Below are 14,110 nucleotides of genomic sequence, written 5' to 3'. Positions count from 1 at the left end.
ATGTACGGATGCATATGTGTACATATATATTATATCTTATGTACGTACGTATGTATGCATATATACATACATATATACTCTAATAAGCGATCCTAATTATCGAGTAAATTACCGTCTGATATTAAAAAATACGCATGTATATGTACATGTACAATTACAACACACGCCAGGACGGCAAGAATCCTGGTCCAGTGAGATCTTAATGATGATTTTAAAACGAAGGTTGAATGTACAGTATACACATTTACACTTATCGTTTCAGCAACAACAATTTTATTGTACGTAGATTGCAAAAATTAAATAAATAATGACAGTGGTACATCGCGTATTGGACGGAAAGGCCCAAAACACTGCGCAAAGGTGTGAGAGGAAATTATAGGTTTAAATTCGGTCGAGGTGCGATTGCTTCTTCATCTCTCTCTTGTTTTCTTTCTTCTCTCTCGTCTTATCATTTTTCACACACATTCTGTTTCTCATTCATTTCCTTTCTGTATTCATTTTTTCCTCATCTTTGCTTCTGATCGCACTAATGCACTTTATCTTTCCTCATATTTATTTTCACGCTCTCTTCTTCATATATTACCAATTTTATCACTCTCTCTCTCTCTCTCTCATTCGCCCCGCCTTTCACTCTTTCTGTTTCGTTCACTCTCTCTCTCTCTCTCTCTCTCTCTCTCTGTTGCTTTCTCTCACTTTCTCTCTCTCTCTCTCTCTCTCCCTCTTTCGTTCGTTCGTTCGTTTTCTCAAGTAAATGCGGTCCACATTGCGAAAAACAGAAACGGAGAGAGTCAAGTCTCGAATATGAGAATATTCAATGAAAAAGGTCGGAAACAGATTTTTGCGATTTATAAAAAATCTATTTTGAGGCATGCCCGGTAATACCAGACAAATAGCGTCGTTATCCGTTTCTCTGTTCTCCTTTAAACACCATCCGTTAATTTTCATTTGAAATGCTCCTACGTAGTAATAATGGTTTGGTTTTATCTTTTTCATCTTGCTCTTTTCTTTATATTACAATAATTAACATCGTCACATACAGACTTATACACTAACGATATGACTACAGCTCCAAACCAGCAGAGCGTTCATCGATGGAGAAGTGAGAATTAATTTATTTACGCGTCTTTCTTTCTTTCTTTCGTTTTCCTCTCGCTAGCATTCGCTCCCACTTTCGTCCCTTCTCCGACTTTTCTTCCTTTTTATTTCCGGAGGGAAGGTTTCCTCTCTTTCGTTCGTTTCCGATTGATAAAGTCGATATGCCAATTTATTTATAAAACGTTACAAAATTATTCGTGAGCGCAGCCGTGTGACCTTTCGATTCTACATATACGAAAGTCTCGCGTTCCTATAAATATATTCATAATCGCTGTTGCCTTCCTGCTGCGCAACGGACCAAGATTTTTCTATCGTAAACACCTCTCGTACCTCTGTCGAGCCTCCTATGATCTTTCCAACGCTCTCTCCAACTCCATCGCTCTCGCACATTCTCTCCACCTTTCTCTCTTCGTTCATCCCTCTGCCTTTGTTCGCGATTTTAACGTTACGAACGCCAGTCAACCCCTCATGCGAAAAGAAACGCTCCGTACGCGTACATCCGTTCAATTTTCTTCTCCTCTCGCGGAGGAACTTTGTCTCACTTTGTGCATCGCGTTTCCACGACCGGCCAACCCAACGAACCTATTCAGCGATATCAACGCGTATCGAGTAAGGCATAGGAAAGTTCGTCGGTGTTTTAGCGGATCTTCACAATATAGTGAATTTCCTTAATTTTAAATCGCAGCAACAAATGACCGCAGATTTTTCTGCAGACTACAATTTCAAGATCAAATAAATAAGGAACGTTATGCATGAAATTAGATTTAGTTGAAGATCGATGTAACGCAATGGTATACGCGCGATTCGAACAGAAATCGAAATCAAACGATTCCGTAACGATTTAAAGTTTAATCGAATTTCCGATGAATTAAGTTTTACGATCTTTTATTTTATTTTTATATTTTACGATCCGCTAAACTCTTGGCGCCGATCGCGTGAAAAATTGAACGGATAAAGGACGTTGTCGCGTGTTATAATTTTTCTCAAGGAATGTTTCGATGATTTCGAAGATAATGCATGCCAATAGAAAAGTAGTTAGGGGATCTCGTTGACGGGCGCGTTATGGCTAGTATACATTATATACGTAATAAAATATTTCTTGTCCGCTCTTTTCTTCATGGAAATTAGTTCGTTCGCTCGCTATCCTCCCTCCCCCCTCCCTATTCACCTTTTTTTTTTTTCTATCCTTCCATTATCGTAAATCGGCGCGATTTTTGCATCTCTTGTGTGTACGCGAATTGCCGACTCGATTGTACGAAGGCATCGTGTAGGGAACTATTGAGATGTATAATATAATTATGCGTACGTCTATATACGTAGTTTCAATGATGTTTTTTTTCCTTTGCATTCTTTCATTCTGCTTTCATCTTAACGAACGATTAACCGATCGATCGATATTCGAGTAACGTTTAAGTACATCGGTTGACACGGGTGGAGCATTCTCGTTTGTATTTGCCTTCCTCTTTTAGTTTCATTTTTACGTATCGTCTCTCTCTCTCTCTCTCTTTCTCTTCTCGGTTCATCTTCTTCTTTTCTTTTTTTTTTTGCTTTTTTACTTTTCGTTTAAACACTAGATTGCGGGGATTCCGGCACAAACAAGGAATGTCGTAGTACATTATATCAACATTTAATAAAATATCTGAAACATTAACAAATAGACTATATGAGTACTACATATCTGCCCTTAATAATGTTTTATAGCTAATCGATAAGTAGTAATCATTTTTTTCTCTCCTTCATATTGTTTCCGCTTTTTTTTTCCCTTTTCGACTGGTGAATTTTAATCGACAAATAGATAGTAAATTCTGTTTATCATTGAATGCCTATTTCTCTTCTATCTTCCCTCCTGTCGTTTCCTCCTACTACCGTAACGCCGTTTCCCTTCCTATCTGGCGCGAGCTTCTAAAAATATTACGCGCGATCACCGCCTTCTCCTTCCTCTTCTCTCGTTTCGAGCACCCGATATAATTAATCTTCGCTTACGAGTCACACTCGCAGGTATCTCGATCGTTTCTCAAAGACTTTCCTCGCGTCTGCTTATCTCGCCTTTACCGCGCCTTTATCTCCTCTTCGCGGTTCGCGTCGTCTATTACCTTCTCCCTCCCCACGGCCCATTTCTTCCACGCTTTATCGAGAGAAACCAATTATTGTGATTTTTACTTTCAGTGACAAACGGGCTTCCATTTACTACGGTAGAAACTTGTATATGCAACGACGATAGGGCTGGCTAGTGGACGCGAACACGCTGCAAGACAAATAGCGTCGCATCGAAAGTACGTCGCGTTTAGAAGATTCGCCGATAACGCGAAGCTCGTGTCACGAGATCCAAGCGTTTCGTTTGCATTCCAACGAAAATATTATCGCCAGATTTCCAACGATACAGGCAATTTCGCGAATGAAAATTAAAATTGCTTTGTAGAAAAGTAACCGAACATCACGCTCTTTTAGCTTCGTAATCGCGCGCAGCAGTCAGCCACGGGGGAAATAAGTTTCCATTTCCACCTATGTACTCCGTAATCTCTATATTTGTATATATATATATATATACATATACATATACATATATATATATATATTTATATACTTATTTTTTTATTCAAAATGTTATATCTCGTTTAGAGAAGGCGACGCGCGTCGCCTTATTTATTTACTTTGCTTTTTTTTTTTTTTTAATGCCTACAAATGCATCGTTTATATCTTTTCCGGCATCATGGACATACAACGTAAATAGCCTAGATCATCGTACAAATAAGTTGATCGATATTAATCGTTGCCCTGAGTGCCTTGGTACCCGGCTTGCGAACGGAACTCGGTTTCCGTGTCTCGTTAAGCACGTTCGAACCTCAAACCATTCCCGCTATCCTGTTCGTTCTCGCGTAAACGCGCCTCCCGGTTCCTCGCGCTCCTGTCGTCCACCGTTTCCACTATGCCATTGTTTTCCACTTTCGAAGCAGCTAAAGGAAATATTGTTAAGCGTCGCAACGCGTCGATCGGCCGCCGATCTCGCGCCATCCGCCGCTCTATCGAACAAGCGTGTGGCATTTCGTTGGTTCGCGGCGATTAATCGACGGCAATCAATTGGAAATCCGATCGTCGAGCTGAACCACGCCTGTGTCTCGTTCTTTCCTTCCTCCTTCCGTTCCCTTGCCTCTTCCCTTCTTCCCTTTCTTTCTCTTTCTTCCCACACGCGAAAAAGTGAACGCGAATTAGTGTATTTGTAAACTGTACAAAGAGGAGGATGCGTCGTGCAAGCGCATCGTCGATTGGCGATTTGAATGAACGAGCGGGATGCGGTTCGGCTGGACGCTCGAGCGCGTTCGCGGAGAAACTGTCAACTCGCGAGTAAAAAGTGGCAGTCGAATCAGACAGCTCGTTGAAGCGAATTCCGGTGCGAGAATGATGCGAGTGTGAGGCGCGTGGGTGTGCGTGGGCGCGCGGGTCGCGCGCTGGACAAAAATTCGGATTAGATGCAGGGGAAAGCGAAGAGGTGGTGTTTTGAGTTCGCGTTCGCGGCCGACGAAATGTCGCCAAGCTTTCAACAACACGTTTGTTTTTCATTCGGCATGTACTCGGTGTGTCGACGCGAGCCACGAGGTTCGTGCGGAGATCGGCCGACGACCGCGGTCTCTGCTGTGCTATCGTATTTTGACCCTTTCGCAGTTGCAATTGCGCGACACCTTACAAAACGCTTGAATGTATAGAAATAGTAGATTAGATTTACAAAACTCTCATCGTCGGCGGAGGACGATTGGGGAAAAAAAAAAGAAAGAAAAAAAAGAGACACCGTTTTGCTGTCGAGGCTTGCGGTATGTTCGTTAGAAAAATTAGCCATTCTTTCTTTCGTTTCCTCCTCGTTAACGATACAGTACGATTTACGTTATAGAATCACTTTGCTCGGGCGAAAAATAGATTATTATGTGTTTCTTTCTCTTCGTTTTTTTTTTTTTTTTTTTGGTTTTCTCTTTTGTCTTTTTTTATCGTTCTATACCCTTTCCGCGTATGTATACGAGTTACTTTTATATGCGTTTGTGTTTCGTACGAGTACGTGTGTGTATATTATATCCTGTATGAACGTGTGCGTGTGTACGTGTTCGCGTGTATGCCGACTGTGTACTGAGACTTTACGGTAGTATTTACGCGTTTAATCGACTTTTTTTTTTTTTTTTTTTAAATATCTTCCTTATGTTGTCTGTTATTATCGTGTCCCACTCTGTAAGGCGATCGGTTTAGCTTTTCTTAGCGCTTATAAACGTAGTATTTTTTTTCTTTTTCTTTTTTGTTTTAATGCAGGCCAGGTGGCTCTTAGCGTAACCCGGGGCAACTCGGCAGGATGTTTATCTGAACTAGTACCGTTAAGAGTATAGTATTTTGTTATTTATACATCTTTTTCTTTGCTCGTTTAAATATATCCTGTAGTAATCCTTGTTTTCATTTGTTAAAATGCGTACAAACGGAGATACGGAATTATAATATGTATAACGTACCGAGGGAGATGTAGCGTTCATTACTTATCGATTATTATTATTTTTATTATTATTATTAGTATTGTTATTATTACTTGTTATTTAATTACACATTAATTATTACTATTGTTAGTATTAGCGTTATTATTACATATTAGTACTAATGTTGTTGTTGTTGTTGTTGTTGTTATTATTATTATTATTATTATTTCCCATTACTTCTTATTTATTGTTGTTGTTATTATTATTATTATTATTATTCATTATTGTTAATCATGGTTTCATCTTTGCTGAATAACACTCTCTGCGCGTGTAGGTATATTTTTATTCGGCTTTCGTGTCTAGTATTTTACGGTTTTACTTATGAAGTCATTATCATTATTATTATTATTATTATTATTATTATTATTTCTATTATTATTAATATTGTTATTCATTATTTAGTTTATTTTCCTTGCGTCAGAAAAATTGTCGAGAGTGATTATGCAAAGCCAATACGATAAATTACATCATTTTTTTTGTTTTCTCTCCACCCCTTTGAATTACTTCGGTTGAAGCTTCACACAGCCAAAAAATGAAAAGCACTTAAAACAGTGCTCCACACTATATAAATGAGTTCTCGATTAATTAATTAATTGAGTAATTAATTAATTAATAAAACAAATCCCGATCAACTAGAGTGGCAGAGGCAGCCGCCACCGCATTGCCGCCCTCGTTTCCAATGGACATTTCTTCTCTTCTCTTTCCCTTCTTTCTTTCTCGTCCGTTCAGCTTTCCTGGTTTCTCGCGTGGCCTACCATAATATAGCTTAATCAAAGTATCGTTCGTGCCCACTGTGTGTATACATGTTTCGTGTGTGTCTGTGTATGTATGTATGTGTTCCTGTTTGTTCGTGTTGCTATTGGTGTCTGGTTCTTCGTCCGTTCGTCTCTCCACGTATTTACGTATGCGCTCGTAAACGTACGTAGCAACGTTACTTTATCACTTTCTCGTTAAAAACCGATTTCTCAGTTGCTCGTACGTAGTCGCGAGCGAGATTTCTCCTCCAATTAGTTCTTCGGCCTTCGTTCCCTTCTCCGTCCAACTTACGTTTTAGATATACGTGCACATAATTCCTATTTGCTTGTTCCTTCCTCTCATTCTACACGGATAGACGTATATCGCGCGTGTAACGCAGAAACGAATTGCTATCCGGCGTTTTCGTTGGAGCAATTCAGCGCACGATCCGGCTGAAGTCGATGGAACTGTCGCTGACAACGAACGTTAATCTTTCAGTTTCTAAAATTATCACGGCGTATCGGATAGTTGCCTCGTTTAGCGCCAATTGTAATATCTAACTATACCACTGGAAAGCGTGATTCGCTCGATCTACGAGTGGTCTTCTTTCTATATTCTTCTTCCTCTTTAAACTATAATACGCGCCATATGCCATGCGACCATCACTCGACCATCCCCTGTTTTCCTTCAAATTTCCCTGCCGCGAGCTACGCTCCTTTTTACAAACCGTCAAACTCTTTTAAACTTATCGCCGATTATTCGCGTAACCGTGAGCAATTTTATCAAGGAATATGAAATGGAAAAGCGATGGAGATTTGTCCGTGACAAATGCAGCGTAACAGGGGATGCTCGACGAACCTGTCATCGCTAATTATTCGTACAACTGTTTCGTTAAGTTAGTAAGCTCTAGCCCAGGCTGATCGCGAAACCACGGCTTACTCGGCGTTCTTGCTGCGAAAAGAGAACGTGACGGTGTGCATATCTATCGTTTCTCGCGTTAAGTAGCGTTAAATTTAATAAGAAATTGTTCGTTCTCTACGGCACGACGCGGCGACAGCGGAATATAGGTAACTAGCTTCATAGCGGACTAGCTCTTTCTCTCTCTCTCTCTCTCTCTTTCTCTAGATTAATTTTCAGTTAGTTACATTGGAATGCATGCTGGACTCTTTTGTCTCGATCGTTTCAGTCACCCGTCCTCCTTGTTTCACGCTTCCTTCCTCACAACTCACGCTCCTCCTCATTTTCACATCTCACCCTTTCTGAGTTTCTCTCTCTCTTTCTCTCTCAGTCATTCGTTCTCAGTCTCGCTCTGCCTTTTTACATTTTTCCTAGCACCAGCAGCCGGTTGCCAAAGCCGGACGATGCGAAGAGGAACGGTTGGACGAGCGACGATCAGCGATCGATCCGACTAATAGCGATATGCAAGATTTGCCGGAGTGGAGCCATGTGAATTTGGCAGAGCGACAAGTTCAACAGTTGGCATCCTTTTGCAAGCACGCAGGTTCTAGCACGAAGGAACATTATTTTTTCTTGTTTTTTCTTTTTGCTGCTGTTTCTTTTTTTTGTTGTTTTTTTTTTCGCTCGTTCGTTTCGTTCGCATTTGCCGGCTAGCGATACCATCCATTTATTCTACGCGAGGAAATATACATGGATTGTTGTACAAAATGAACAGCATTCTCGCTAACGACTTTTACGCTTACGCCGAGAAGGTAAAAGAAGGCGAGGTGTCGGCGGCCACCTGCACTCGACATACCGTTCTCGCTGAATCGCTACGTTGCATCGCCACTCTTGTGCAATACTAAATGGAACGCAGTGTAAATATCGTAGGATCTTAATTAACACGGATTTGATTAGCTTCGTTTCTTCTTCTGTTCTGTTTATTGTTGTTAAACGTGGATTGATTGGTTCGATCGGTCTTTCGGCTCTCAAATTAGTTACTAGACGCAACGGAATGCAATGGAAGTTCGAAAGATTGTTTGTTTGTTTGTTTGTTCGACTTGTGGCAGGTGGGACGCTTGATGTCGGAGATCGATCAATTTTCCATATCGACCACGTGCCGAAGTGGTTGATCATGCCGAGAGAGAATCGACTCGTTTGCTAGACGCGGTTATCTCGCTTCAAGAGAAACGCAGCCTCGAGCGTATTCAAGCAAAAATGGAGAAAGAGTGTTGGTTAAAAAGCTGAAAATTCTTAAGAAAACGTACAAACGATCGTAGAAAGGTTTGTTTTGGCCCGCGATCTCCGACGACGAAACCCCGATCGAGGTGAAAGCTCATCCTCCCCTTCGTCAAGTTTTAGTTTTACGGACGACAAAAGTCTGCCGATGGCAACCGAACGGAATAACAACGCATTGGCTTCTCGAACTCGTGTATTTGTAAAAGTATGTACGTGTGCGCGTGTGTATATGTGTTGGCATATCACCGATCCAGTCTAACATACAAAACCAGCCTCTTTCGCATATTGATCTAAAAAGGAATCGGGAATTTCATAACGATTACTCGATAATTCCACTTGTAACGATACCATACCTTGATACCGTACCAACTACCTAGCTACCTATCTATGCTCTATTTATACCTCTAACAGCTATGACCGTCTAACAGAGTAGTTTCTCATCTCGTTAACTAAATATCATTTCGCCATATTCATCTTTCTCCTCACGTCGATAGTAACAGTAGTAGTTGTAGTCGTATTTAGTGCTAGTATCAGTAGTAATAGTAATAGTAACAGCGTACAGTATTGGTAGTCGTAGCAGTAGTAGTAGTAGTAGTAGTAGTAGTATCAGCAGTTGCAGCAATAATAGTAGTAATAATAATAACAGACGTAGATAATAATAACAACGGAAATAATGGCCACACTACTGTTGATAGTTAGCAATAATATGCAACAGTAGTAGTGTAACGATGACGGTAGTAATAGTAGTAGCAGCAGCAGCAGTAGTAGTAGTAGTCGTAGTAATAGTAATAGTAGTAGTAGTGGTAGTGATAGTAGTAGTAGTGGTAGTGGTAGTAGTAGTGGTAGTAGTAGTACTAGTAGTAGTAGTAGTAGTAGTAGTAGTAGTAGTAATAGTAGTAGTAGTAGTAGTAGTGGTGGTGGTGGTAGTAATAGCAGCAGTAGTAGTAGATTAGTAGTAGTAGTAGTAGTAGTAGTAGTAATAGTAATAGTAAGAGTAATAATAGTAGTTACACTAGCAGCAGCAGTAGTAGTGGTGATGTTGGTAGTAACAGTAGTAGTAGTATCAGCAGTAGGAAATGGAAGTGCTAACAGTACCAATAGCGGTAGTTGTCGTAATAGTAATAGTAGCAGTAGCAGTAGTAGTACTAGTAGTAGTAGTAGTGGTAGTAATAGCGATAGTAGTAGTAGTAGTAGTAGTAGTAGTAGTAGTAGTAGTAGTATAGTAGTAGTAGTAGTAGTAGTAGTAGTAGTAGTAGTAGTAGTAGTAGTAGTAGTAGTAGTAGTAGTAGTAGTAGTAGTAGTAGTAGTAGTAGTAGTAGTAGTAGTAGTAGGAGTAGTAGTAGTAGTAGTAGTAGTGGTGGTAGTAGTAGTAGTAGTAGTAGTAGTAGTAATATAATAGTAATAGTAGTAATAGTATGTTTAGTTAATAGATTTATAACAGTAGTACTAATTTTAATAATAATAAATTTATCTTCCGCGCAGTTATTTTGCATTTTTTCACTTGTTGGATTTAGCTAGGCTGGTAATTTATAATGCGCGTCTTAAAATTTTCCTTTTTCTAACTAAAGTAGCGAGGCGAAAAGTTCAAGTATCGTAATAAAGGCTCGTAACGTAAATCTCTGTATAATTATTGTTTTTTTTTTTTTTTAAATCTGTCTCACTCTTCTCGTTACACACGCTCCTCGATCATTCGCTTTCATCGTCACGCACACGGAACTTCGCTCACACGCATTTCCGATTTTGAATCATCGACACGCGCTCTTCGATTTTCCCTTAAAAACTCACGTGCAATTACACTGTCATTTTCTCATAGCCATTCTCGCGTTCTCTTTCTCCCTTTCGTACACAACGTGAAAGTCTCGCTTCGTCTAGCCTTTGCTCGTTTCGTCTAATAAAAGATAGATGAAATATTCCTCGGTAAAACTCGCATCTAAGATCTAATAAATCGAGTAATGGAATCGCTTTTTTATTTTTTTTTTCTTTGCTTACTTGCGTCTTATTACTTTGTTCATTTTGTTTTGATAGATCGCGCGTTACGATATATTATTCTTTCCTTTCTTCTTTTTTTAATTAGCTTTTAATTTACATCTAATGTGTTCACTTTTGCGTTGCAACGTCAGACTTCCTCCTTCATCGTAGTCGATTATCCGTAGAGATAAGTGTGGGTCGCGTTCCGACTTCTCGAAGAAATGTCTTTGTTTATCGGTTTAGAATTAACGATATCGCCCCGTCAGCTGGTACGTACAACGGTAGCCGAGATATTTTTTTTTTCAACGTAGAGAGAAAATTGCGCGTTGCGATCCACTCGCCGCTAAAGAGAGAATCGTCGAAATTAACCTTTCGATTCGTCCTTTCGTTTAATCGGACACTAATGGCATCGAAACGTCACGTTTCCTTGAACGGCGAACTTACATAAGTGTATCCGCGCGACGACTTCAACGCGGATAGATTCTGACGAATCGACGGGTTCTATCGCGACTTACAAAAACAATCGTGACCGTTTCTCGAATCGTTCGGTCACGAGGATACGGCCCGTTGTACGACGCGGCAGTTGGAAGGGTCGATCTAAGCGGAAAATGTTCGAGCATGGACGATGTTCTCGAAATAATCGTGGATATCGTTACGCGATGTTCTTTTCTTCTTATTTCGTTTTTACTGAGAATGGTGAAATGGCAGTCTTTGCGATTTTGTGATGCGCTTTTTCCACCGGGAAAGAGGCGAAACATCGAGACGACAGCGAAGAGATAGGGAAAGTGTTGTTGCTTCGTATCGAGCACCGACTGGCCTATCAATTCGTTTTTCACCAACTCGCCCCGCTATTTCCTTCCTACTTGTACCGATTTCTCTCGCACCGCTCTATTTCTCCCCCTCTCTTTTGCGCATTCCTATCCTAGCCACTGTCCTTTAATCCCTTGATCGCTTCATACTTTTGCCACGTGTAATAGCAAGATAACGGCGAAACAAGCCAGCAAGAGAAAACAATCTCGATCGTCGAGATTAGATTCTCGTTACTCGTCGTTCTTCGTCCCTTTCGATCGTCTGCTCGTTTCGTAAGTGGAGCGATATTTGTAAAGATAACTTGAAATACTGCTTTGCAATTTGGCATTCATCGAAACTATTCGATATACGTGTAACGACGGACTTTATCACCGTGCTATAATTCTATGTTTTACAGCTGGGCGCTCGACCGAAAGGGCAAGAATTTTAGCGAATTTGCTTGCCGGAACGCAAACGAGAGAGTCGGCAAATCTGCGTGTGCGACAGAAAAAGAAACGAAACCCGGAAATTATCGGCTTTAATCGAACCATTAACGCGCAATTATCACTATCTGCTGTCTCTGTCTTGCGTTTTATTTTCCTCCGCCCCCTAATCTGAACACAAAATCGAATTGGCGACTCGATTACAAAATGTTGGCGAATTAGCCTCGCTAAAACTGAATCTCTGCGTGATACTGCTTTCGATACTACTCCACTTTCTCTCTCTGTCCCTTCACAGTTGGTGACACTCGTCGCGAGATCGGCACCATGAACACGATAGTACGCACCATCGGCAGACACGTTTCCGGCCATTCGTCGCAACTTTCCACCTATTGCTAGTCGCTTTTCTTCGTGCAAGCGCTATCGTTTCGAGCTATCGGTTTCGCAAACTCGTCGCGTCACCGACATCCTACGACAAAGCGGAATCCCTCATTCGCCCATACGAAAATAATTGTATCCCGAACGTGCACGAAGGTGAACGATTCGTTCGCCGCAAGCTTTAGAGGAACATCGGTGCAACTATCTTTCCATTGTAAATGCTACGACAATTTGATGCAATCGCGTTGGAAAGCGCGGCCACCGATGTAGCGTAAAACTTGAAACGATCCCACCGTTCGAATCTCTTCGTATGGCGCAGTTATTCCGCGTTATCTGTGTGTGTGTGTGTTGTTACTCTTAGCCCGTAAATCGTGCACGATCGACGGCTACTTAATGGTTGAACGAGAGCAACGCGCGCCTATTCTCCGAAATTGTACAAACGTGGCTTGTGGTCGCGCTACTAACCTCGTACATGTATATATCTGCGTGTTTGTGTGTATGTGTGTGTGTGTGTGTGCACGCGCGCGTGCATGTTCGTGTATGTGTTATCCGTATGCAGGTACGAGTAGAGTGTTACGCTCCGAAAAACGAATTGCATTCCAACGGTCTCTCGGATCGAAGTACGTGCGACTGAATGCCGCTGTACTTTGAATATTTGTCCTCGGTGAAAAATACTGTTTCTCCGCTGTGAAACACACTTTGTTTGCTTAGCTGCTCGCCGTGCAACCACCTACCGATATCGTCTTCAAAAGTCTGTCCTCTCACCGCGAGCACCATCGCCATTTTCCTTCCGTTCTTCTCTCCCCTGTCTTGTTCTCCTCTTCCGCTCGATCGTGGCTTCGTCCGTTTTCGCGCAGTGTTATAATCATTAAAACGAATATCTTTTATTTATTTACTTGTTCTGCTTGTTTAGCGTACCTTCGCCTACGTGTACTCGATATAATTACATCGATAATATAATTAATTAGTATTATCTGGTACGATTCCCCTGGTTTCGTTGCCGGCCGATCCCCCTTCGATCCGCCATGCTGGCATGGCGCGTACGCGAACATCGCAGGGGGTAAGGGCTCGACCACGTTCTCTTATGTATTTTTTTTTCTTTTTTTTTCCTTTTTTTTTCTTTTTTCTTTCTTAATTCGCGAAGCCGCCGCGACTTAATTCTCTTTCCTTCGTTTCATTTATACCGTTTATTTGTTACTTTTTATTTATTTGTTACCATTTGTATTGAACACTGGAGTCGGTGGTGTGGGGAGTGGACGCGCGACTGAAATATCCTGCTCCATCCCCTTATTAGCACGTAGGTCCCTACGCGGGGTGCGTGTGTATCGTGAACACCTCCGAAACGGCTGTCCTCTCGTTCTCCACGCACGGTTCCTCCTCGAAACTATCGCCATCAGTTTCCTCGTTTACCGCTTTTCCACCCTTGTCACGGCCTTTCATCGTTACGCCTACAGATACTCGTTTAAACTCGCTCCTCCACATTTTCCCTTTCTCTTCCCTCCTTGCCTTGTCACGTTTCTCTCTTATCTTTCTCTTGTTCCGCCGACGGGTATCTTCGATTTTCGCGCTACGCCGATGGAAGAAATTACGTGGCAGCCGTATTAGTCAGCCGATTCTTGGTCGTTAAATTTCTCCGTTATTTCTCGTCCTTTCTTATCTCTCGTTGACACGTGGTAATGGATTGGAAGCACCCCTCGTATTGACAGACTATGGACAGACGGCGGGTTGGCGCGCACGTGCGCGCATGCGCAGCCGCGTGCAATCCAACAGCCAGCGCGCACGCGTACACGCGCTATCGCTAGCGCTCGCAGCTAGCGCGACTACGACGACGTGTGAAGGAGGCCTACGTCAGGCACCGTAGCAAGCTGCAGCTGTTTCTCGATAACCGTTCCAGCATTGGCCACCACGTTGCCACCGTCTCCTTCACTGTAATCACACGAACCTTCTTTTAATATTCTCATCCTTCTTCCAATCGTTTCGATCGTAGATAGCGCGTCTAGCGTGCAACGCGAAATACCGTCAAAG

General features: G+C 41.7%; 1 protein-coding gene across 16 annotated transcripts in view; it reads right to left on the bottom strand.

Annotated features, from left to right (window-relative positions):
- Positions 1-250: 250 nt before the first annotated feature.
- The window catches only part of shaker (potassium voltage-gated channel protein Shaker), a 238,443-nt gene continuing 224,583 nt past the window's right edge, over positions 251-14,110 (bottom strand). For all 16 annotated transcript variants that reach the window (XM_033328122.2, XM_033328119.2, XM_076618158.1 and 13 more), the window contains one exon: positions 251-14,011. The gene's annotated coding sequence lies outside the window, so the exon portion shown is untranslated. The remainder of the gene's footprint in view (positions 14,012-14,110) is intronic.

Source organism: Bombus vancouverensis, chromosome 1 (assembly GCF_051014615.1).
Source record: "Bombus vancouverensis nearcticus chromosome 1, iyBomVanc1_principal, whole genome shotgun sequence".
Classification (NCBI taxonomy): Eukaryota; Metazoa; Arthropoda; class Insecta; order Hymenoptera; family Apidae; genus Bombus; species Bombus vancouverensis.
Note: the sequence above shows the minus strand (reverse complement) of the source record. Positions and strands in the feature narration are given on the sequence as shown.